At 33.7% G+C, this 25665-nt stretch overlaps 1 long non-coding RNA gene across 2 annotated transcripts; it reads left to right on the forward strand.

Annotated features, from left to right (window-relative positions):
* Nucleotides 1-1211: 1211 nt before the first annotated feature.
* LOC129928075 (uncharacterized) lies at nucleotides 1212-24680 on the forward strand. 2 transcript variants are annotated; one of them, XR_008779678.1, is made up of 9 exons: nucleotides 1212-1312; nucleotides 1590-1738; nucleotides 2223-2412; nucleotides 2798-2889; nucleotides 7065-7241; nucleotides 20490-20626; nucleotides 20755-21058; nucleotides 22530-22833; nucleotides 22959-24680. It is a non-coding gene; the product is annotated as an uncharacterized LOC129928075 (long non-coding RNA). The 2 variants fall into 2 exon arrangements; XR_008779679.1 differs by having other exon boundaries at nucleotides 20778-21058.
* The last annotated feature ends 985 nt before the right edge of the window (nucleotides 24681-25665 follow it).

Here is a 25665-nt window from a genome sequence, read left to right on the forward strand (position 1 = left end):
TAATGTTACATTTAACTTCTTTAAATTTAATTTGTTTCTTTTCATTTATGTTAAATAAGAACCAGTTTCTTACTACAGATCTATCGAAGCAAGTATATTTTTTTCTATGTATTTGTATATTTTAATTGCTTTTTTTTTATTGCATGCTAATTGAAAATGTTTTAAATATTTTCCTAACAATTTAAGAATACATGTTTTCTGTTATCTCTTAGCCTTATGGTAATTAGTTTCAAATGTATACATAACAATTAAACTTATTTTCTTCACTTTAAAATTTAGAGAACTAGATCCAATTGGGGATTATCCCATTATGAAGTTAGTCAAAACCCACAATCTTCACTAAGACTTGTATTTGATTTATCAGCCTGTACACATTTTATTACAACTTTCAGGTTAAGATGCTGAGTAGAGCTTAGTTCTCCTCAGATGTAGACAATGAAAAGAACGACAAGTTATGAGGAACAGGAAAAAGCAGTGTAGCAAGCTTATCCAAAAGTTTTTTAGTCAAGCCTATTCCATTCCTGTGGTTCTCTAGCCATTAAGAATTCTGGACCAGTTTCAACCTACTTTTCCATTCATCTATCTATTGAGCTTATAAGGCAAGTAGTTCATCTAAATGTTAAAGGCTTTTTTTTTTCTGAGGTCAAGGCAAAGTTTATTCTCAATAAAACATCCTAATTAAAGCACAAATATTTCAAAACTATGAAACAACATATATTGCCTTACAAGTATAGTGGTTACTTTTAAGCAATTTTTTTAGATGCAATTTATTTTTTTAAATGCTCAGCTACTTGATATCTGGTTGAATTCAAATGATAATAATTGCCTCTTAATGTGTAATTATAAAATTATTTATTTAGCTTGTAGTTTTTTGTTTTTTTATCAGTTCAAGATGTAGAGTATTAATTACTAATCAACTACTAGCCTGGAAGATAAAAGCCAAACCTGTAAACAGACAGGCCAGGTAAATATGAATGAAGAAATTGAAACTAGAAGTAAACATCATGGGAAGTCTTATTATAGGGCAAGTATTTTTCCTTCATATCTTGTTTAACATAGTCAAACTATGCAATACTTATAGGCTTAACTATTGTTTTCATAGAAACAATGTTATTTTAAATATCATGAGATGGTGTATTTAAGAGATATTCTTGTTCAAGTTTCCATATTTCATCAGCTTAACAAGTGCACATTCTCTTCTGCCAACAGTATGAATTGTCATCCAAGCAACAAATATTCTTTGGTAATCTTCTATCAGATGATGACAGTTTTCTCTTTGGCATTTTTATGAGTTAAAGCTTTCAAGGCCAAAGTGAGACTTCATTTTTTATTTCTTTAACTGCTAATTCTAAAACAATTTACCATTGCATTTTAAAAATAATAACTTTTCATACTTTTCTCTCTACCATTTTTCTGTGTTTTGGTCTATCTTCAGATTTGCTTAGCATAATTCTGTACTACATATCAAGTTTATTTGATGCATTACTAAGCCTTGGACATCCTCATAACTAATATAATGTTAAAAGGCATTTATTAGTTTAAAATTTAGGTCAATCAAATAAGATTATGTGAAACCAAACTGTTTTCAGGGTATCAGCTATAAGCAGTGAACCCAAGAGCTTCATTGCCAAAAAGTGACCCGCTTTACTGTTCTTCAATGTCAAGAGTCTGGAAATGTCAGCCCAAGGAGATCAAGTTTGTGTCCAAGGTTACTTTGGTAATTCTCTAAGAACAATAGGTGAGTTGAATTCTAGTGTACCAGTCAAATATCTTATAGCAAAGTGAAAAAAAAAGCAAAACAAATCTGTTATAAAAACATAAAATGTTAGTTTTAGAGTACCTGTTTCCATGTCAGATAGTGTCAAGCTCAACTATTTCTATGGCCAAAGGTTAACCATGGGTTGTTTGGCCAGCAATTTTTTTAGATACTGCTCTAGTTTTAGGTTTATAAGATATGTTTTCTTCTAAGGTTAATCAATTAGTACTAAGATGTTAACTTTTTATAAGGTGGTGTACTTAATCACAACAGCTGCTTCACATTTACTGTAAGAAGGTTTGAATAGTGCATACATTTTCATAACTTTCCCTCTGGCTTGTAAGGTTCACATTTTATTGTTACTACTTTGTTTCCTTTTTTTTTTTAGATTATTGACATTTTTCTTTCAATTTGTAAATTTGTTTCAACATTTCTGTTTTTTTTTTGTTACTGATCTGCGGGTTAGCGGCTCAATCATTGAGCACTGATTTTCCACTGGTGCCTTGATACTCCACTGATGGCTTGATACTCCACTGATGGCTTGATACTCCACTGATGGCTTGATACTCCACTGATGCCTTGGTTCTCCACTGACGACTTGATTCTCCACTGACGACTTGATTGCCATAAGTTTATCTACTGATCTACAAATCAAGGTAATAAATATTTTTTCACTCTATAACCCAAGAGCTTCTGCTTTAGGATACATTGTTTTTACACTAGGTGCCTAATTCTATTGTATGCTTCAGGACCCTAGTAATAGTTTCTTAAACTTTCAGACAATAAGAGCTAGTTTAGAATGAAAACACAAAACTGAAGCCAGATCTGTAGTCTCTTCTTTTTCTCTCTAAAACTTTTTGTAAACATAAGTCCAGATAGGTAGCTTATAAAGTCTATTTGGGAAATTAGGAAATTTAAACTTGTACTTATGTTTTTCTATTTAACTTTTTTAAAAAATCTATTTGTTTGTGTTAGATTTACATTTTTTTAAATTGGTTATTATTTTTTTTTTAAATTAGTTAATCTCCTTTTCTTTAATAGGATAGCATTTCAAAACCTAAAAGTTGGAGCTGTTGGGTTGAAAACAAATAAATGAACTCACATTAGGCTGCATTACTTCCTAGAAAATTAAAGTAAGTAAGCAATTTTCTCCATTCTTCATGGTACATTTTTATATATAGCCAAATGAAAAGTTGAAAGTGATTCTTATTTAAAAAAATGCTCTTCATGTAAAGGTCATCTGTTTTTGTGGCCTACAGTTAACAAGGGTGTCCTGTGGCCAGCACAATGACCAACTGCCTTTACTTTCCCCAACTAATGTCAGGTACCCATTAGAGCTGGTTGGACTAAGAGGAGTCTAAAGGTCCCAAAATTTAAAATACCATGATTTGAACCTGGGACTTCCACACCGGAAGCTAAATGCTTTACCGCTCAGCCACTATACCTCCTAGCAAAGACAAAGAGAGATAATGAAAGAGAGATAATGGGAAAAAAATGACTTTAAAATACCATGGAGTCTCATAAATCTTTCTATTTTTCCATCACACAGTGAGATATTATCAGGGTGTCGGCGGCCTCCTGAAATTCCAGGATGTCCTGGAATCTCCTGGAATTTCATTAAAAAAAAAACTCAAAAAGTCCTGGAAATCTCCTGGAATTTTAAAATATTTCCTTATATGTCCTGGAATTTCGACGATCGAAAAAAAAAATAAAAATTCGGCACCAGCGGATGGGCCGTGGGGCGGAAATAAATTCAAAATTAGCGCAGAATATGTTAACTGCTCCTTGACAATAGATAAATCTAATCTACTTAATGATTAGTATTGTTATCGGATCCATTTTTCCCTGAACACGTTGATTTTCATCCAAATAGGAACTACATTACGTATCTTTTTAGACCTAATTTTTATTGTTTCATTTTGTGTTCTTATACAGTGATGGGAATTCCGAAAATTTCTTCTGATCCGATTTTCTAACAAAAAATTCTGAAATTTGCCCGACATTTTTTTTTCATTTTTTTTTTTATGAAAAAAAATCGGAATTTTTCATTTTCCCATTTTTGGAAGAATGTGAAATAAGATTTGACTTGTTTTGGGCATGCCCACATCCGGTCTTTTGACACAAGTTAAAGTTCTATTTTTAAAAATTCTCGTGTTATTGTATTGTCTTAGATCTAGATCAATTATTTAGGTCTAGAGTGGTTTGAATCAGTCTAGATAGATGTATTCTAGATTAGTTTCTTTAATTTGAATACTTTTGAGCTAGATTATCTAAATCTAGAGCATCTAAACTTCAATGGGCTCAATGGCTGCTTGCCAGCTTTTGGAAAGTATCAAGAGTTGAGAGCATCATTATTGATCATAATGCCCGGCCGCCTTTTGCGCTGTTGTTACGATGGCCCCTAGATTTTTTAAAATTTGAACCCTGCCTGCCGGCTTCCATGAGTTCAAATGGAATTAGATTTAGACATCTAGATCTATTATAAGATCTAGATCTAGTATTATAGTTATAGACATAAGTCATAAGGCCTTATATGATAAGCCATAAGGTGATATGGATGTATTATGTATACATAGGTAACATAATGAGTTACTGAGTCTAAGTCTGATAGAATATAATACATGTTGATAAAAAATAGATAATAATAGTAATATATTGGATCTAGAGTGTCTAGAGATTTAGATCCAGGTTATTAGATTTAAGTAGATCTAGATTATAATACTATAAATAGATCTAGATTTCTAGATCTATAGTGAGAAATATATATTAAAGTTTTTTCTATTAAACTAATAACCAATCATTATTAATGCTTTAAAAGCATACTTTTTGTAAACAATTTGTATCAGCATGAAAATGAGTCACATTAGGAAGTCTCAATATGAAGTTTTAAACATTCTCTTCCTCTAAGCATTGCTCATCTGGTTGTTCTTGCTTGTCTTGCTTAAGAACTCAGCAGAGATTCATCAGAAGTGTAGCTCCTACTTTTTAGTATTTCCAAAACTGAAGCATGTTTTGATTTTCAAACACGTTAATTCTTTATACACTAGTTGTTTGAGAGAGAAGTTTTTACAATACCAGTAAAGCATTTATCTATTATAGCAGAATGCTCAGACTGCCTGGACCAAGATATAATAGGCATCTGCTAATAGCTTTCTCCTCTCATCAATATGAACAAACAATAGTGCCTTGCATGCATTTTTGTGTGCAGTAAAGCCAATGCAGTGTAATTATTATGTAATACATTATTTAAAGAAAATATTAATTGATTTTACACGATTAAAAAAATTCAGCAACATCTTTTTTAAGTCGCCGCGACAGACCAGTTCAAAAAATTTTTTCAAAGACTGTTCCCATCACTGCTTATATTTTCATCAGGCTACATTATTAGATCATATTACTTCTGTGCACTGGCAATTTAATAAATAGGTCTTGTCCTGGCAATTTAATAAATAGGTTTTGTCCAGTGACCTAGATCTGTGTGACCTGTGTCCTAGATTTAGATCTAGATCTAGTCAATGTAGTCTAGATATAATCGTAGTTTCTTATTGTGTGTGGCACTGTGTTCAATCTAAGTATAATTTTAAGCTAGATCTAGATCTAGTATCTAGTCTTATACAAGAATTGTATATCTAATCTAGGGTATTAGTTCAAATTTCTTATATTTTTAAGAATATGCAGAAGAAAAAACGTATTAGATCTACCAATCTATTCACTATTGATCACTATTCTATAGCCTAGTTTGTATTAAAATGCCATCTATTCACTATTGATCACTATTCTATAGCCTAGTTTGTATTAAAATGCCATCTATTCACTATTGATCACTATTCTATCTATAGCCTAGTTTGTATTAAAATGCCATCTATTCACTATTGATCACTATTCTATCTATAGCCTAGTTTGTATTAAAATGCCATCTATTCACTATTGATCACTATTCTATAGCCTAGTTTGTATTAAAATGCTTAAATGCGAAACATCGTTTAATGCACAGTGGGTCACTGTGCCAGACTGTGGCTTGAAAAAGATGTAGATCTAGATCTATCTAGATTTCTAGATCTACAAATCTTGGCTTCAGAAATCGTCCGTCAGTGACACTAAAGCTTTTTTGTTGACATTATAAAAACAAACAAAATTATCATTTCAATCATTGGTTAAGCAGCACTTAAATCGCATCTGAAATCCGATAAACACAAGCGAGTCTGGTAACTCAGTTGGCTGCCTTATTTGTCATAAGGACTGTCAGTCTCAGTGACTGTCCCTTGTCCTACACCGACAGCTAATCCATTCATAGTTTTATATTACTGCTAAGAAGGCAATCAACACAAAGTCTTTTGAGCACTTCAAAGGCTGTTTGCCAAAATTGAAAGCTTCATCTCAATTACAAATGTTTTGCAACCTTTTCTAAAAAAATATCAATCAGATGCACTATTGTTGGTTGCCCTTTAAGGCTTTATGGCCCAAGACCTCTTGAGCATGCTTCAGTCATTTTAGCAAAGACTTAAAAACACCAGCTGTTTTCAAAGAATGTACTTCTGTTGCAACACTGTTTATTGTAGATTTTACATGCACCAACAATCTTCTAAATTAAAAAAAAACAAAAACTCGTGATGTTTTAAATTTCTAGATGGAAAGCAGAAAGTTTCTGCTGACAACAGCTCTCAAGCTTGTTGAAAAATCTCCATTGAAGAATGCTATTTGCCCAAATACCCATTGCAAGATTTTGGTAGCTCCTTAAATGATTTATATGCCACTTTGAGCATCTTGGTTCTGCTTGGCCGTATCAGTGCAGATGACCGTGATAGTATTAAATCTGAATTTACGCAATTGCACATTTCCATTTTAAACACAAGTTCTGCTGCCTCCCAGTTCTTCAGTGTCACCTCTGATAGACTGAATACTTTCTTTAGCCAGATTGTGAACACTGAATTTTCTAAACTCTGGTCAGTGATGGCATGTATGGTAATTTAATTTAATTATGAAACCTACATTAATCAACTTAATATTTTGGCGCAAATTTTATGTCCTGGAATTTAAAAATTTCTCCTGGAAAAGTCCTAGAAAACTCCTGGATTTCATATTGACTTTGGTGCAGAAACCCTTTATTATTCGAAAAAAAAATGACCATCACAAAAAACACATTCTCATTAAACATTAAGTCTTGAGACAGAAAAAGCTTTTCTTGAATGAAAAATGTAGAAACTGCCACATATTAAAATGCACTAATTTTATCAATACTGCATTATATGTAATGCATTTAAATGTGATATATTTGTTTAACAGTGCATTTTTCTCAACTCACTTGTAGATGAAATGGTCAATTAAACATTGATGTCAAGGAAAAAGGAGGAACATTTCAAGGCTACAGGAGGAACATTAAACGTCTCTCTCTCTGTAAAAAGATTCTATCGATCTACAACTGGTCAACATGTTTTATCTGAAGTTCATCTGCCGTTTCTTCAAATGGAGCCTTAGTCAGAATAAGGTAAGAAATATTCTTACTCTTCACAGCATTTATTTTTTGTAAAGCTATGATCCTGCATTAGTTGTATGTGGTATATGCATGGTTCCTGTATTTGTTTAGTATATTATGATGTCAGTAATTACTTCACAAACACATAACAACTTCATACACAACTTTGTAAGTTCACCTGTCTAGTTAAAGAAATTTGTATTGTATTTGTTTTAATAGTTTCTAGTTATGATAGTAAACTAAATTTTCATTTGTTAAACTAAGTGATATACTATTTTCATTTCAGTTAATATATGCGGATGCTACTATTAATTTTTGCAGAAAAACTGAATAGCTCTGAAATATTCTAACTTTACAATTGTAAATATATTTCAACAAATAATAGAATTGAATTCTTTGTCATTTGGAATTCAATAGTAATGTCTTATAAATATGGAATTTAAACACAAAAATGAAAAAGTTAATCAACTTTCTCTTTGCCACTTGGAGATTGGGATGATTCAAGTTACTATTGTAGCTAAACATTATTTAGAAATGCAAGTATGTGATAATATATATGGTCTTGTCATCCCAATACTTAATTGGACCAAAAAAAAAAAAAGGATCTACAATTCGCATTGATATGATGTACTATTACATAAACAAGTTGACTTGAATTCATATATTAAGATCTTCAACTACATAAACTGTTTCAATTCTTCAGTGTGTGATAGTGTGACAAAAAAGTAATTATTTCTTGTGATTATGTGCAATATAATTGCATATTAAATTGACTTGAATACTCTATAAACTGTTTCATTTCTAAGGTGTGTTAAAATGCGCATTATATTTTCATGTTGGGGAGTTAATGTGAGCCAAAAAAATCTATTTCAAGTGTTTGGATATACAATTACATGCAAAAAGGTCCTAACCCTAACACACTCAATGAACAATCATAAACAATTCCACCAAAGGTGCATCTATTTATTCATCATCACTTCTTTGAGTTCCTCATGGAACATAGGGCCTCTACAAAAACACGCCACTCTCCACGGTCTCTTGCTAGTTTTTTTATGGTTTCCCAGCTCTTCCCGGTCTCTCTGCTTCTTCAAGTACACTGCGCAAGTACACTGCGTCGCCATGTTCTTTTTGGTCTTCCTCTGCATCTTGTTCCCTGGGGGTTCCAGTCTAAGGCCTGCCTAGCTCTGTTGCTGAGTGGTATCTTTTCTAAGTGTGTGACCAATCCATCTCCACTTCCACTCTAAGTTCTACACTTCTATATTTTTCTGTCCACTCATCTCTCACAGTTTGGTGTTTTCTACTTTGTCATACCAGTGTATTTTTAGGATATTTCTCAGGCATCTGTTGATGAAGGTCAGTATTTTTTTATGTTGTGGCTTCAGTTGTTCTCCATGTTTCAGAACCATACAGCCTTGACATTTGAGTTAAAGATTCTAAGTTTAGTCTTGTTTGAGATGTGAGGAGATTTCCAGGTTGGTTTTAGCTGTGTAAATGTCTGATGCGCTAGATTTATACGTAGATTTATCGGCGTTTAATGTCTTCATCTGTTCCACCTGATATACTGACTACACTCCCAAGGTATATAAAATTTTCTACTTGGTCTATTGTCTGAGAATCCAGTACTGTCTCCAATTTGTTTGTTTACTTTAAGTACTTTAGTTTTTTTGTGGTTTATTTTAACGCCTACTCTTTTTCCTACTTTGCTTAAAGCTGTGACCTTTTCTTGCATATCCTGTAGCCTGTGTGATAATGGGGCTATGTCATCAGCGAATTCCAGATCTTCCAGTTTTTGTGTGAGAGTCTATAGGATTTCTTTTTCTGCGTTAGAGAAGGCTTCTTTTGTGACCCAATCCAATGCTAGAAGGAACAGGAGTGGTGAAAGAAGACATCCCTGTTTGACTCCTGTTGTGACTGGAAATTCCTTTGACAGCTTGCCACAGTGGGTTACTTGGCAGGTGAAACCATCATAAAGGTTCTTGATTATGGATATTATTTTATTGGGGATCCCATAATGTCTCATTACAGTCCAGATATATTCTCTGTCGACACTGTCAAAAGCTTTTTCAAAGTCAACAAAAGTTGCATAGAGAGGAGATCGCCATTCGACACATTGTTCAACAATTATCCTGAGTGTTGCTATTTGGTCAGCACAAGATCTCCCTTTTCTGTATCCGGCCTGTTCTTCGCTTAGGTGTTCATTGCATGCTCCCTTTTTTCTGTTTAGTAGGATTCTGCTGAAAATCTTGCTTGGTACTGACAGCAAAGTGATGCCTCGCCATTTCTCACATTGTGATAGATCTCCACTCTTTGGTATTTTTATTTGCAAGCCCTTTTTCCACTCACCCGGAGGTGTTTCTGTTTAGTAGGATTCTGCTGAAAATCTTGCTTGGTACTGACAACAAAGTGATGCCTCACCATTTCTCACATTGTGATAGATCTCCACTCTTTGGTATTTTTATTAGCAAGCCCTTTTTCCACTCACCTGGAGGTGTTTCTGTTAACCAAATTTTGTTGAATAGTTTGTGCATTTGGTCAACTATTTCACTTCCTCCTTCTTTAAGAACTTTGGATGATAAGTTGTCAATTCCAGCCGCTTTACCTGTCTTCATTTGTTTGAGTGCATTCCTTATTTCTTCTATTTATTGGGCTCCAGATATTCAACTGATGCACATTTGCCCCCAAAAAATAAGATTTAATCCATGTGCAAGTACAGTTGGGATTGTCATTTGTATCACATCTCATTCATTGCGACTCTGCACTTAGTTTGGTGATCAAAATGTATTTGCAATTCCCAGTGAAATCATTCTTTTAGTGCTTAAAAAAGAAATTCGTACAGATGTATAACTGTGTTAGACGTCTTTATTTATATTCCGATTGAACGTTTGTAACAATAATTAAGTCACACTCAATGAACATATGAACGTGTCCATCAAAGGAAATATCGCCGCTCGTGATGCAACTCACACTACTCAACATTTGCACTTGCAGACCAACCAAATAGTTGCGGAGAAAACACATTTAATTGATGACTTTACTAAGTATAGCTTAGGACTTTCCAAAAGCGAAGACCGGACTCTTTAGCCATCTTCGTGTTTATAGGAATGATTAAAGGAGGACTTTTAAAAGCGAAGACTGGGCTCCTTAGCCATCTTCGTGTTTATAGGAATGATTAAAGGAGGACTTTTAAAAGCGAAGACTGGGCTCCTTAGCCATCTTCGTGTTTATAGGAATGATTAAAGGAGGACTTTTAAAAGCGAAGACTGGGCTCCTTAGCCATCTTCGTGTTTATAGGAATGATTAATGGAGGAATTTTAAAAGCGAAGACTGGGCTCCTTAGCCATCTTCGTGTTTATAGGAATGATTAACGGAGGAATTTTAAAAGTGAAGACTGGGCTCCTTAGCCATCTTCATGTTTAAAGGATGTAGTTGAGGACTTTTTTTCAAAGAAGATCGGTCTCCATGACCATCTTCATTATTATAGGAAAGGATATTGTATTAATTTTTGAAAAATTGAGGATTTTTAGCTGAGGACTAGATGTAGTAATATAGTCATCAATTGAATTGTTGATCCAAGACGAAATAGTTGGTTATGGCTGTGCATTTGTAGACAACCCAGCAGTGCACATCCTTTTTCTTGTTTTGCTTTTTTTCACGTGCTACAATGCCTTGGACAAAGCATCATCATAACTTGGAATGTTAAAAGGCATTAAAAAAAAACTCATAGAAGAATGAGTTTGTAAAATAACCGGTTCTTTTGGTTCAGTTGAATAATAGTTGGGACATAATTAGTTGAGTGCAAGCTTTGATGCTGTCAACCTCTCAACATTAGTTGAGGCCGAAGTTTTTGAGGCTGATTTAGCCCTCAAATATTTCACTTGTAGACCACCTTCAAATACAGTAAAGCGCGACGTATTCGTTGAAAGCACGCTACGCTCAGTTCACAGCTTGATGAACGAGTGGTCAACAAGTGGCCAAACAGGAGTCAGTCGGCAGCTGATTCAGCCTCCAACATTAGTTGGAGCCGAAGTTTGTGAGGCTGATAAAGCCCTCAAACGGGCTACTTGTTAGACCACCTTCAAATACTAGTTTGAACCTGATGCCTTCGTGTGGTCCCGTTATGCTCCGTGTAGCTTGATGATTGGTCGGTCAACAAGTGCGATGGTTGTCAGTGAAAAAGGCGAGCATGAAACTTTTTTTGGGCTCCAGCTATTCAACTGATGCACGTTTGCAAAACAAAAGTTAAAAAAAAGGATGAAAATATAAGCTATCAGATATATGATGATTGTGCAGGAACAGTTGGGATTGTCGTTTGTATCACGCTTATCTCTTATCCATTGAGACACTGTGAAGTGATGTAACTAGTGAGGTTTTGTAACAACTTTATTGAATTGTAATCTACAAACATTTGTGTACAAATGTGTGATAATCAGCAGGTCTTTGACCTCTGCACTTAATGTGGTGATCAAAATGTATTTGCAATTTCCAGTGAAATCATTCTTTGAGTGCTTAAAAAAGAAATTCGTACAGATGTATAACTGTGTTAGACGTCTTTATTTATATTCCGATTGAACGTTTGTAACAATAATTAAGTCACACTCAATGAACATATGAACGTGTCCATCAAAGGAAATATCGCCGCTCGTGATGCAACTCACACTACTCAACATTTGCACTTGCAGACCAACCAAATAGTTGCGGAGAAAACACATTTAATTGATGACTTTACTAAGTATAGCTTAGGACTTTCCAAAAGCGAAGACCGGACTCTTTAGCCATCTTCGTGTTTATAGGAATGATTAAAGGAGGACTTTTAAAAGCGAAGACTGGGCTCCTTAGCCATCTTCGTGTTTATAGGAATGATTAAAGGAGGACTTTTAAAAGCGAAGACTGGGCTCCTTAGCCATCTTCGTGTTTATAGGAATGATTAAAGGAGGACTTTTAAAAGCGAAGACTGGGCTCCTTAGCCATCTTCGTGTTTATAGGAATGATTAATGGAGGAATTTTAAAAGCGAAGACTGGGCTCCTTAGCCATCTTCGTGTTTATAGGAATGATTAATGGAGGAATTTTAAAAGTGAAGACTGGGCTCCTTAGCCATCTTCATGTTTAAAGGATGTAGTTGAGGACTTTTTTTCAAAGAAGATCGGTCTCCATGACCATCTTCATTATTATAGGAAAGGATATTGTATTAATTTTTGAAAAATTGAGGATTTTTAGCTGAGGACTAGATGTAGTAATATAGTCATCAATTGAATTGTTGATCCAAGACGAAATAGTTGGTTATGGCTGTGCATTTGTAGACAACCCAGCAGTGCACATCCTTTTTCTTGTTTTGCTTTTTTTCACGTGCTACAATGCCTTGGACAAAGCATCATCATAACTTGGAATGTTAAAAGGCATTAAAAAAAAACTCATAGAAGAATGAGTTTGTAAAATAACCGGTTCTTTTGGTTCAGTTGAATAATAGTTGGGACATAATTAGTTGAGTGCAAGCTTTGATGCTGTCAACCTCTCAACATTAGTTGAGGCCGAAGTTTTTGAGGCTGATTTAGCCCTCAAATATTTCACTTGTAGACCACCTTCAAATACAGTAAAGCGCGACGTATTCGTTGAAAGCACGCTACGCTCAGTTCACAGCTTGATGAACGAGTGGTCAACAAGTGGCCAAACAGGAGTCAGTCGGCAGCTGATTCAGCCTCCAACATTAGTTGGAGCCGAAGTTTGTGAGGCTGATAAAGCCCTCAAACGGGCTACTTGTTAGACCACCTTCAAATACTAGTTTGAACCTGATGCCTTCGTGTGGTCCCGTTATGCTCCGTGTAGCTTGATGATTGGTCGGTCAACAAGTGCGATGGTTGTCAGTGAAAAAGGCGAGCATGAAACTTTTTTTGGGCTCCAGCTATTCAACTGATGCACGTTTGCAAAACAAAAGTTAAAAAAAAGGATGAAAATATAAGCTATCAGATATATGATGATTGTGCAGGAACAGTTGGGATTGTCGTTTGTATCACGCTTATCTCTTATCCATTGAGACACTGTGAAGTGATGTAACTAGTGAGGTTTTGTAACAACTTTATTGAATTGTAATCTACAAACATTTGTGTACAAATGTGTGATAATCAGCAGGTCTTTGACCTCTGCACTTAATGTGGTGATCAAAATGTATTTGCAATTTCCAGTGAAATCATTCTTTGAGTGCTTAAAAAAGAAATTCGTACAGATGTATAACTGTGTTAGACGTCTTTATTTATATTCCGATTGAACGTTTGTAACAATAATTAAGTCACACTCAATGAACATATGAACGTGTCCATCAAAGGAAATATCGCCGCTCGTGATGCAACTCACACTACTCAACATTTGCACTTGCAGACCAACCAAATAGTTGCGGAGAAAACACATTTAATTGATGACTTTACTAAGTATAGCTTAGGACTTTCCAAAAGCGAAGACCGGACTCTTTAGCCATCTTCGTGTTTATAGGAATGATTAAAGGAGGACTTTTAAAAGCGAAGACTGGGCTCCTTAGCCATCTTCGTGTTTATAGGAATGATTAAAGGAGGACTTTTAAAAGCGAAGACTGGGCTCCTTAGCCATCTTCGTGTTTATAGGAATGATTAAAGGAGGACTTTTAAAAGCGAAGACTGGGCTCCTTAGCCATCTTCGTGTTTATAGGAATGATTAATGGAGGAATTTTAAAAGTGAAGACTGGGCTCCTTAGCCATCTTCATGTTTAAAGGATGTAGTTGAGGACTTTTTTTCAAAGAAGATCGGTCTCCATGACCATCTTCATTATTATAGGAAAGGATATTGTATTAATTTTTGAAAAATTGAGGATTTTTAGCTGAGGACTAGATGTAGTAATATAGTCATCAATTGAATTGTTGATCCAAGACGAAATAGTTGGTTATGGCTGTGCATTTGTAGACAACCCAGCAGTGCACATCCTTTTTCTTGTTTTGCTTTTTTTCACGTGCTACAATGCCTTGGACAAAGCATCATCATAACTTGGAATGTTAAAAGGCATTAAAAAAAAACTCATAGAAGAATGAGTTTGTAAAATAACCGGTTCTTTTGGTTCAGTTGAATAATAGTTGGGACATAATTAGTTGAGTGCAAGCTTTGATGCTGTCAACCTCTCAACATTAGTTGAGGCCGAAGTTTTTGAGGCTGATTTAGCCCTCAAATATTTCACTTGTAGACCACCTTCAAATACAGTAAAGCGCGACGTATTCGTTGAAAGCACGCTACGCTCAGTTCACAGCTTGATGAACGAGTGGTCAACAAGTGGCCAAACAGGAGTCAGTCGGCAGCTGATTCAGCCTCCAACATTAGTTGGAGCCGAAGTTTGTGAGGCTGATAAAGCCCTCAAACGGGCTACTTGTTAGACCACCTTCAAATACTAGTTTGAACCTGATGCCTTCGTGTGGTCCCGTTATGCTCCGTATACCTTGATGATTGGTCGGTCAACAAGTGCGATGGTTGTCAGTGAAAAAGGCGAGCATGAAACTTTTTTTGGGCTCCAGCTATTCAACTGATGCACGTTTGCAAAACAAAAGTTAAAAAAAAGGATGAAAATATAAGCTATCAGATATATGATGATTGTGCAGGAACAGTTGGGATTGTCGTTTGTATCACGCTTATCTCTTATCCATTGAGACACTGTGAAGTGATGTAACTAGTGAGGTTTTGTAACAACTTTATTGAATTGTAATCTACAAACATTTGTGTACAAATGTGTGATAATCAGCAGGTCTTTGACCTCTGCACTTAATGTGGTGATCAAAATGTATTTGCAATTTCCAGTGAAATCATTCTTTGAGTGCTTAAAAAAGAAATTCGTACAGATGTATAACTGTGTTAGACGTCTTTATTTATATTCCGATTGAACGTTTGTAACAATAATTAAGTCACACTCAATGAACATATGAACGTGTCCATCAAAGGAAATATCGCCGCTCGTGATGCAACTCACACTACTCAACATTTGCACTTGCAGACCAACCAAATAGTTGCGGAGAAAACACATTTAATTGATGACTTTACTAAGTATAGCTTAGGACTTTCCAAAAGCGAAGACCGGACTCTTTAGCCATCTTCGTGTTTATAGGAATGATTAAAGGAGGACTTTTAAAAGCGAAGACTGGGCTCCTTAGCCATCTTCGTGTTTATAGGAATGATTAATGGAGGAATTTTAAAAGCGAAGACTGGGCTCCTTAGCCATCTTCGTGTTTATAGGAATGATTAACGGAGGAATTTTAAAAGTGAAGACTGGGCTCCTTAGCCATCTTCATGTTTAAAGGATGTAGTTGAGGACTTTTTTTCAAAGAAGATCGGTCTCCATGACCATCTTCATTATTATAGGAAAGGATATTGTATTAATTTTTGAAAAATTGAGGATTTTTAGCTGAGGACTAGATGTAGTAATATAGTCATCAATTGAATTGTTGATCCAAGACGAAATAGTTGGTTATGGCTGTGCATTTGTAGACAAACCAGCAGTGCACATCCTTTTTCTTGTTTTGCTTTTTTTCACGTGCTACAATGCCTTGGACAAAGCATCATCATAACTTGGAATGTTAAAAGGCATTAAAAAAACTCATAGAAGAAAGAGTTTGTAAAATAACCGGTTCTTTCAGTTTAGTTAAATAATAGTTGTGACATAATTAGTTTTACCTGTCATATTTTCATAGTTTTACCTGTCATAATTTCTTAGTTTTACCTGTCATATTTTCATAGTTTTACCTGTCATAATTTCTTAGTTTTACCTGTCATATTTTCATAGTATTACATTACATATTTTCTTAGTTTTACATTATTATATTAGTTAAGCCTGTCATATTTCTTTTAGTTTTATCTGTCATATTTTCATAGTTTTACCTGTCATAATTTCTTAGTTTTACCTGTCATAATTTCTTAGTTTTACCTGTCATATTTTCATAGTTTTACCTGTCATAATTTCTTAGTTTTACCTGTCATATTTTCATAGTATTACATTACATATTTTCTTAGTTTTACATGTTATATTATATTAGTTAAGCCTGTCATATTTTTTTTAGTTTAGTATCTTGTGTAACATGTTTATCATTTGTAATGACTGTGGTCTATTTCACTAATACACCATTAACATATGCTGGAAAAAATTCCAGTTCTACTTCACTATTATATACTGTAGCTTGAACTTCATTTGTATTAACATTATTACTTTGTTACCTATTCTGATTTCCGATTCCTTATCTATTTCTTGGTACATTATATTTTTGGAGAATAAGATTCTTGTCTTTGATGTTGATAATAAATTTCTCTTTGGTGATCTAGATTCCAATAATATTGCTTTTCTTTCTTTGTTCTTCTATTAATGAGTTTATAACACTCAAAGTCTTGACACTCAGTTTACAGATGAATATATTAGAACAAGTATCTTTATTGTAATTGCAAGTTTTACAGATAGTCTGAAAATAACTATGTATGTCATCAGTTTCTTTAAAGTCCCTATAGATAGTCTCTTTGTGTTCACGCTTGGTAGTTTCTGTTTTGTCTCCCTTGTTTTGACTTGCAGCTTTTATTTTTCAGTTTCTTTTTTTTTTAACTTCTGATTCTTTGTCTGGTTTTGCTTCCTTTTAATTTCTTTCAGCATCTAGTTGCATTTCTCTCTTCTCTTTGTGGTCTCGCCAACTCCTTTCAATATCAGCTTTCTTTTCTTTCCATTTATTTCAAAACATCGTTTTCTTCATCTTTAAGACCAAACAAGTCAGTTACTTTCTTTAGTTCAATATATCCAGCCATGTATCTATTAATACTTATCAAATGTCCCAATGCATTCTGTACTCTTTTATAGATAATTATGATATCTATCATCTTTTATAGTTTACAATCACTGACAATATTATCAAGCCAATACTATCGTGATTAACATAACACACTCCATTGTCAACAATCTAATAATCAATGTCACAATCAATTATGTTTTTACAATATATTATTTTTTCATATAATTGTCCTAACAAGGAGAAAACAAAATTAATAAAATATTATAATTTAAAAAAATGTAACAAAATGTATACCAAAATGTTACAATTACATAAATGATGATATGATGATGACTCAGTGTCCTTGCACTGAAAACTTTGATTAAATTGAGGAGGATTCAAGCAACACATTGACCTCACTCTCTTACCCTAAAGTACATCCTGTTCCAATTGCAAGATTTGGTCTACATATAAAAACAAACCAGCACAGCAGGAAAAAGACAGAGAAAATTTTCAAGAAATACTACATATACTTACAAATATCAATAACAATGACTTAAAGACCCCAAGAAATTGTGCACAATGTTAATACAATGTAAACATTAAACAAAGCAATAGTCTAAACACAAAAATCTACTAGTGTTAAGTCTGTGACCTCTAAAACCTTAATTTCTGATCATTTATATATAACACATTGAAAAAAAAAAAATTTAACAAGGACACAATATCAGTGATACCAAATTTTGACAAGAACACTACTGTCACCAGCTTTCTTAATATAGAACATATACAAATTAAAAATGAAAATAAAAATTATCAGTAATATATTTCAATACTGATGATCTTCCTGTAATGTCATTGAATACTAGCACTGATATAGCTCATTACTTTGAAGAGTGCTTCTTAATCTTTTCACTGTCCAACTTCAATAGAATGTATATATAAATATATATACTTTTACTGCACAAAATTACTGACTGTTACTTGAGAAATATAATATACATCAGCACAAAATTACTGCCTGTGTCAAAATTTTTAATAACTGTCCAACTTTAATACAATATATATACTTGTACTGCACAAAATTACTATTATTTGATGAGATATATAATATACACAATTTTACTGTCTGCCTGTGTCAAAATTTACAATTACAGTTCAACTGCACAAAATTACTGACTTTACATTATGAGAGATATAATATATATTGACACAAATTTACTATTATCCTGTCTGAAAATGTACAATTACAGTTCTTATTGTTACAGAATAATATGGCTAAATTGAAAACTTGGGCTCCAAAACATTTTAATGAGTGTAATCAATGATGAGAAATAAACAATTAAAAACGTAACAATTAGCAGCAGTCAATATCTGAATATCACAGCTTTACACAACTTGTACTTCAATCTGGTTCTCACCTTAACTCTGCTGGCCTCTACTGTGTCGGCCTGGCTTGACCCAACTTTGTTAAAAAACAGTCCAAAGTCAGCTAACCATATCACCATTGACCTACTTGGGGATTGTTTACATGTCTTTTTTAAGAATACAGGCCTGTGTCACATGAGTTGGTTGATTACACAAACTACAATGACCAGCCTCACAGTTAAAACATTACTTTCATAGCTTGAGTATGCCTATATTCTTGAGCACATACAAGTTCATATATTGTTTGTACTGTTCACACCAACAGTATTCTCAAAACCCAAGACCCAACATTATTCTTACCATTAACTCGTGTTACCTACTTAGAATCTTTTTCAAATATAAATTATTACAATTAGATAAAATACATATAATAAGTCAATAATTTATAATAATTTGACAATAATATCTTTCTGTTATAGTCATATTAATTGTTGCTGCACTTTCAACTGTCTATGAGTGTTTGATTTATGATAGGGCAAAGCAATTGTGAAAATATAATATTTAAAATGGATTTTTATTAATTTATGTACATTTTTACTATTTGCACCATCTGAGCTGTGAATGAATCTTGTCTTTAATGACCCAACTTTATAAAATTTAGCTCTTGAGCTTTGAAGGGGGAATAACCCTTGAGGGATTTAGGGCACAACATGGTCTTAATTGTGCTGATGTGCCAAAAATCCAAAATATCAATACCTTCCAACTGTTGGGCATCTATATGGTGATCAATTGTTGGAATACTTCATTCCTCATACCAACTGTTGGGCACCTCAAGTGTGTCCTGTCAGCTATTGGGGCACCACAAGTGTCCTAACGATTGTTTGGGCACCTCAAATATCCTTTTAACTGTTGAGGCACCTTAGGTATCGTATCTATTGTTGAAGCACTTCAAATGTCCTATCATTTGTTGGGGCATCTCATTTATCCTAACAACTGTTGGGTACCTCAATAATCTTATTTTTGGGGCACTCCAAGTGTTCTGACAATTGTTAGGCACATAGAGAGAGAGAGAGATTTATATATATTATATATACACACACACACATGTATATAATATTATATACACACACACATGTATATAATATTATATATATACACACACACACATGTATATAATATTATATAACACACATGTATATAATATTATATATACATACACATGTATATATTATATACACACACATGTATATAATATTATATACACACACATGTATATAATATTATATACACACGTCCATGTATATAATATTATATACACACACACACATGTATATTATATTATATATATACATACACATGTATATAATATTATATATATATACACACACATATATGTAATATTATATATACACACACATATATCTATCTATATGTATATATATACACACATATATATATATATATAATATATATACACATATATATATATATAATAAAATATATATATATATATATATATATATATATATATATATATATATATATATATAATATTATATATATACACACACACACATATATATATATATAATATTATATATATACACACACACACACACACACACACATATATATATATATAATATATATATACACACACACACACATATATATATATATATATATATATATATATATATATATATATATATACACACACATACACATGTGTATATATATATATATATATATATATATATTTATGGTGATTGCAAAATCTAACATAGGGACAAGTAGGATGCTTGGTGTTTGATTCAGTGAAAGAATGTTGGACAAGCAGAAGTGTTATGGAGTGTGTGTGTTTCTTTGGTGACTGTGGAAAAAGGTTAGCGATTGGATGTGAATGATGCAAAAGTGGCATTGTCGTCACCTGGTCTTAGTTAGGGGAGACAACTCCAGAATGTCAGACTGAAAGGTTGTGTTATTGTAGTGAGTTAGATTGTAAGAAATTGTATGACTTAAGTCTACTACAGTTATTTCCTGTGATCACAAGTATTATAAATGTTCTATTTAGTTTTGTTCACAAGGAAGTAGTTCAAGTTATTGTGAAGTTTTATTAGCTCAGATCTATTATGCCTTCAACAGTTTGTCTACCAGCAGTTTGGTGCTACAAGTCAACGACAGTCAACAACATGACTAAATTAAATAAAGCCATGTCAATTTCTACATCATTTTGTTGCTACTAACCTGTTGTTACTAACAACTAACTTGAAATGGGAGAGGTGAGTTATTATCTAAATCATGCTAAACTCCTCAAATTCTATAGAATTGCAGAGAACTGACATAAAACTTTAACAAAATGTGTATTCTAATTGTAACTTTTCCTGAAATTTGCATTTTTTTCTCCTAGATTTTCATCATTTTTTCCTGAAGTCATTTCAGTTCTCAATTATTTTGTGCAACAAGTTACAAGAACAAATTCAAGTGAGAGAGGTCACTACACTAAGACTTTGTCTTCTCATAAGAATGGATGGCTGCCTGGTCATGTGGTATGTGCGCTGGACTGTGTGTGGTCATCTTGATGCTCATATCTTGCCTGATGCCATTTACTCTGCTGGACGTTTGGTCAAGGAAGTAGCTTCTCTTCAACTCTCAAGGAACATTCAAAACATGTCAAACATTGGACAAGAATATCAAGCAAGTGCAGTGTACATGTAAGTAATGTTGAAACATTATCTGATCTCATTTATGCATTCTTGAAGACAATCTGCAGCCACTAAATCAGTTACATCAAATCTGGACAAAGTGATCGCCTCCCTCTTCATTAAGGCTAGAACAGAAAGAGTTTATAACTCTTTTACTCCACTTTCTGTCAGTGTGTTTTATGGTCATTTGTCACATCACTAAGAAGCTTAGTTTATTAACCAGTGGTTGTGTATGACTGTGTGTTGTGTGTGTGACTGTTGTTCCTGTTTACTTCTATATTATCATTGCTATAGCAGTAATCCTGAGGAGAATGGTAATCAAACTGAATTTCCATATTTTTTAATCTTATCTAGTGGGCATTTTAAACTTGGTAATCTGATCATTGCTTACATTTTCATTTTTTTAAAGTACATTCTTAAAGAAATACAATACATAAGAATAGAAAAAGAAGAGCAAACAATATGGAGACTGGCTGGAGCCATATAAAGAAACTGAAATCAAATTTTTAAAAAAGTATCAAGAAGAACATAAAAAAGCCTTTATGAAAAGACAATAACTCCATTATGCAGCTTATTGACCAATTAATTTTTTCGCTTAATATTAATAAATGCTGGATTGAAAAATTAATGGAATATTTTCTGAACCTGCCTCTCCCTCCTTCTCCCAGAGAAAGAATCCTGGTCAAGTGAATGTTTAGATCTAATACATTTTATAGTATGTTCCATGGAGCTTCAATTTTAGAGTAATCTTCAATTAAAAACATTAATTTATTCAACTCTTGAATCAATAATGCCTTACATTAGAAATTCCTGTACACCATTATTTCAAAATCAATGTTATATCTAGAATCCTAGATATAGATCTCCTGCTAAATTCAAATTTACAGTTTTTCCCCATGTGGCCAACGAGCTAATAATTCTTTTCTCAAGTGTTAAATTTATAGGAAAATCGTTAGTCGTTCCATGAACGAGTGAACTGAATAAAGGTGTTGTAAAAAGAATATGTGTAGAGAGATTTTGAAACAATCTCAAAAGTCTCTGCAGCTCTTTGGAAAGATTGCTGTTGCCAACTCAAAACCAATGAGTTTGGACTACAAGCTGAAGAGCTTAGAAAGTTGGGATTCAATTTTTCTAGAAATACACAAACTTTAGAGCAGAATTTTCACTCTAAATATTCAAGCTTTCTGTATTCTGTACACCAGATCCACTAACTAGCTAGTTATTTCTAGTTTTCTGGCATAATTGAAAATCTCCAATAAGTTCCTTAGACTTTAATGGCTTAATAAACCTTGCAATTTTTTTTTCACTTAATTTGGGTAGTTATTATTTGCTGCTGAATTAGATGTCTTGGGTACATTTTTTTTTCTTTAAAGTTTATTCATAACATACTAAGTTAAAACATAGTCAAAGCTGCATCATCATAATAGTTGTATTTAACATGAAAAGAAAAGCAACAGAAGATTTTTTTTTTCCTTTTTAGACCAACATGATGAAAAGGTAGACATGAAGATCTAGACCAGCATGAAGATGTAGACAGACATGATGAAGATGAAGACCTGCATGATGTAGATTTAGACAAGCACAATGAAGATGTAGACCAGCATGATGAAGATGTAGACCAGCATGATGAAGATGTAGACCAGCATGATGAAAATATAGACCAGCATGATGAAGATGTAGACCAGCATGATGAAGATGTAGACCAACATGATGAAGATGAAGACCTACATGATGATGAAATGTAAACCAAAATATTGATCAAAAGAGATGTAGAGAATAAAACGGTAAGCAATGCTGTGTATATCAATTTATATTTTCTTTATACTAAACCCCTAAGTAAAGCTTTGCCAAGTTTTGTGTTTCACTGACTATGAAAATGTTTTGATATTGATTTTTGTTCTCTTTACAGTGAACATCTTGAGAGGGAAAACAATTCCTAGAGGCGAAGGCACAGACACAGTAGATACATTAGAGAGTGTTTCCTTTTCTACCATCATTTAGAGCCTTCTTTGTGCTCTAAGGGAACCTGCCATTATCTTTTGATTGCTAATTGGCGTTGATGTTTATACATTCCTACTGCATGTGAAAGAAATTAACATTTCCCTAATGCTACTTTGAAACTAGAACTTCTCAAGATAATCTTAGTGACCAAGCTGCAATACAGGACCCAGTAGGAAACAATGAAGAATCCTCCCAGCCTCATGTCGAGTACCCCTGCTCACCTACTAGAGTGGCGACACATATTTCTCCTACACCCACAGTTAGACATCCTGAACCCTGTAACCCAACCTCACAACATGGTTACATTACGAGAAGTGGTTGCGAAGTCAGAAAGCCTAACAGATACAATGAATAGAACAATCATTTCTAATACAGGTACAAGTACTCAAGTGATGTACTTTGTAAGAACTAATTTGGTGGAATCACCATAATTGACTTGTATCTTGTTCTATATTTAGGTATATCTTGACAATCAGTCCAGTCATTTGTTCATTTATTTTTTTAATATTCCTTTTTTTCCCCCTCAATCTTCTTGTTGTTTCAGTGAAATGTTTTTATCTTTTTTGTTTTTGGAGGAAGGAGTGGCTGTGGTATAAAATTATTATTATTATTGGAGTCACAACACCAAAGCCTTGCTACATTATGCTTTTAATTCAATTTATTATCTCCCCTGCTTTGGTGTGCTATCATATTAATGTTCATTAGTGTCACATCCATGAACAATTTGTTCTATGCTTTTTATAGTGTAAATAGTGACTTGACATTATTTAGATCAATTATAGTATGTTATATTATGTCATTGTAGTTAAAATAAAACTGTTAACATTTTCTGCACTGTTATTAATATGAATGTTTTCCTGTGTTGCTATGAATGTGTTTTTTGAGTTTTAGTCCGAAATCATAGATGAGAAATTGTTCCATAAATAAAGAGTAGATTAATATTTACTATTTGGTATTGTCAGACTTCACTAAAGCATTGAGTTCATCTCCTTAGTCTATTTAAAACTTTCAAATACTAATTCACTTTGTCTTATCTAATAGTGATCATGGGGTATTCACTTTGGGCTGTCATCTCCATAGTGTCTAGTATGAACACTCACTGTCCTGGTGGAGGTTAGGGCTAGGATGTAATCTCTATTTCTGATGGAACACATGTAAAACCAACAAAACAAACAGTAGACCTAGACTTTATTAACAGGTCCTACAAACATTTTTTTATAATTGAACTGGCTCTCCCAGAGCTATTTTTATGTATGCTTATTTTTACTATTTTTGTAGACTAATGCTAAGCTGTATACTAATACTTAGCATATTATTATATGGGTTAGGGCGAAGCTGTTTCCTGTACTGTTGACCAGTGGTCTGTGTGTCAGTTTTAATTATTCTCTACTTAGAGCTGCCTGTATGTTTCAGAATTTAAAAAAATAATTTTTCTACATGTAAACCTACCTTCAATTTTAGTTATATATTGTTTTTCTAATTGTCAAAATAATTGGCGGTTAGTTTTTTAAAGTTTGTTTTAAAATGATGGCCACTTCTAATGTTTATGTACTAGATCTTGTCCTTATGTTTTTGTATTTTTATCTGCAGTGTTTTTTAACTGCTGCTTTAGTCATTGAAATTAAAGTCTCATTTTTTGTATTTCTTCTCTGTTTCTTGATTTCTTTTATCCAGCCCCTTGGTCACAGACTAAGGTCCACAGATACAGCCTAACCCAGTAGGATTACCATCTGGCAACTGTAACTTCTTATTAGCCCAGGCTAGACATGACCTTGGGCCCTGCCATGCTAACATTATACTAATATTCTCTTGAATCATTCCAGACAGTATAGAGACCACCCCTCTCCCTAACAATACATAATTACCTTGCTTTAGTTGTAGAAAGAAAGTTGAGCAAACAGTTAAAAGCTTCTATAGAAATCACTTGGAGGTGTGGTGGCTGAGCGGTAAAGTAGTTAGCTTCCAAACAAGGGTCCAGGGTTGAAGACTGGGATTTTTAATTTTAGAACTATTAGGCACCTTTACATATTTTAAGTTTTGAAAGGGCTGCTGTGGTATTTGGTCTTGGAAAGACAAGGGCTTAGCCCTCGACACCAAAATCAAACTGATGCACTCCCTGGTCATGGCCACATTTTTATATGCTTGCGAGTCTTGGACACTGACTGCAGAGCTAGAGAAGAGGATCCTAGCAATGGAACTGAGAAGCTACAAAAGGATCCTAGGCATCACATTCAAAGATCGCATCACTAACCAGGAGAGTAGAGACATGGTTACTGCAGTGATCGGACCCCATGATGACCTGCTAACTATTGTAAAAAAAAATGCAAGCTTAAAATCTATTGCCATATTACAAGATCTACGGGGCTTGCAAAGACTTTCCTCCAGGGAACAGTACCAGGAAAAAGAAGAGGCAAAGGAGGACATCATAAAAGAATGGACAGGCCTACCCTTGAAAGAGGTTTTAAACAAGGCAAAAGACAGGGAGGAATGGAGAAAGAAAGCTGAAAAGTCTTGCTTGGTGCCCCAATGGTTCAACAGACTAAGGGATAGGTAAAGGTAGGCACCTTTGAGTCCTCTGAACTCTAATGGGATCCTGATATTTGTTTGGGAAAAGT

This window comes from Biomphalaria glabrata, chromosome 9, assembly GCF_947242115.1.
Source record: "Biomphalaria glabrata chromosome 9, xgBioGlab47.1, whole genome shotgun sequence".
NCBI lineage: Eukaryota > Metazoa > Mollusca > Gastropoda > Planorbidae > Biomphalaria > Biomphalaria glabrata.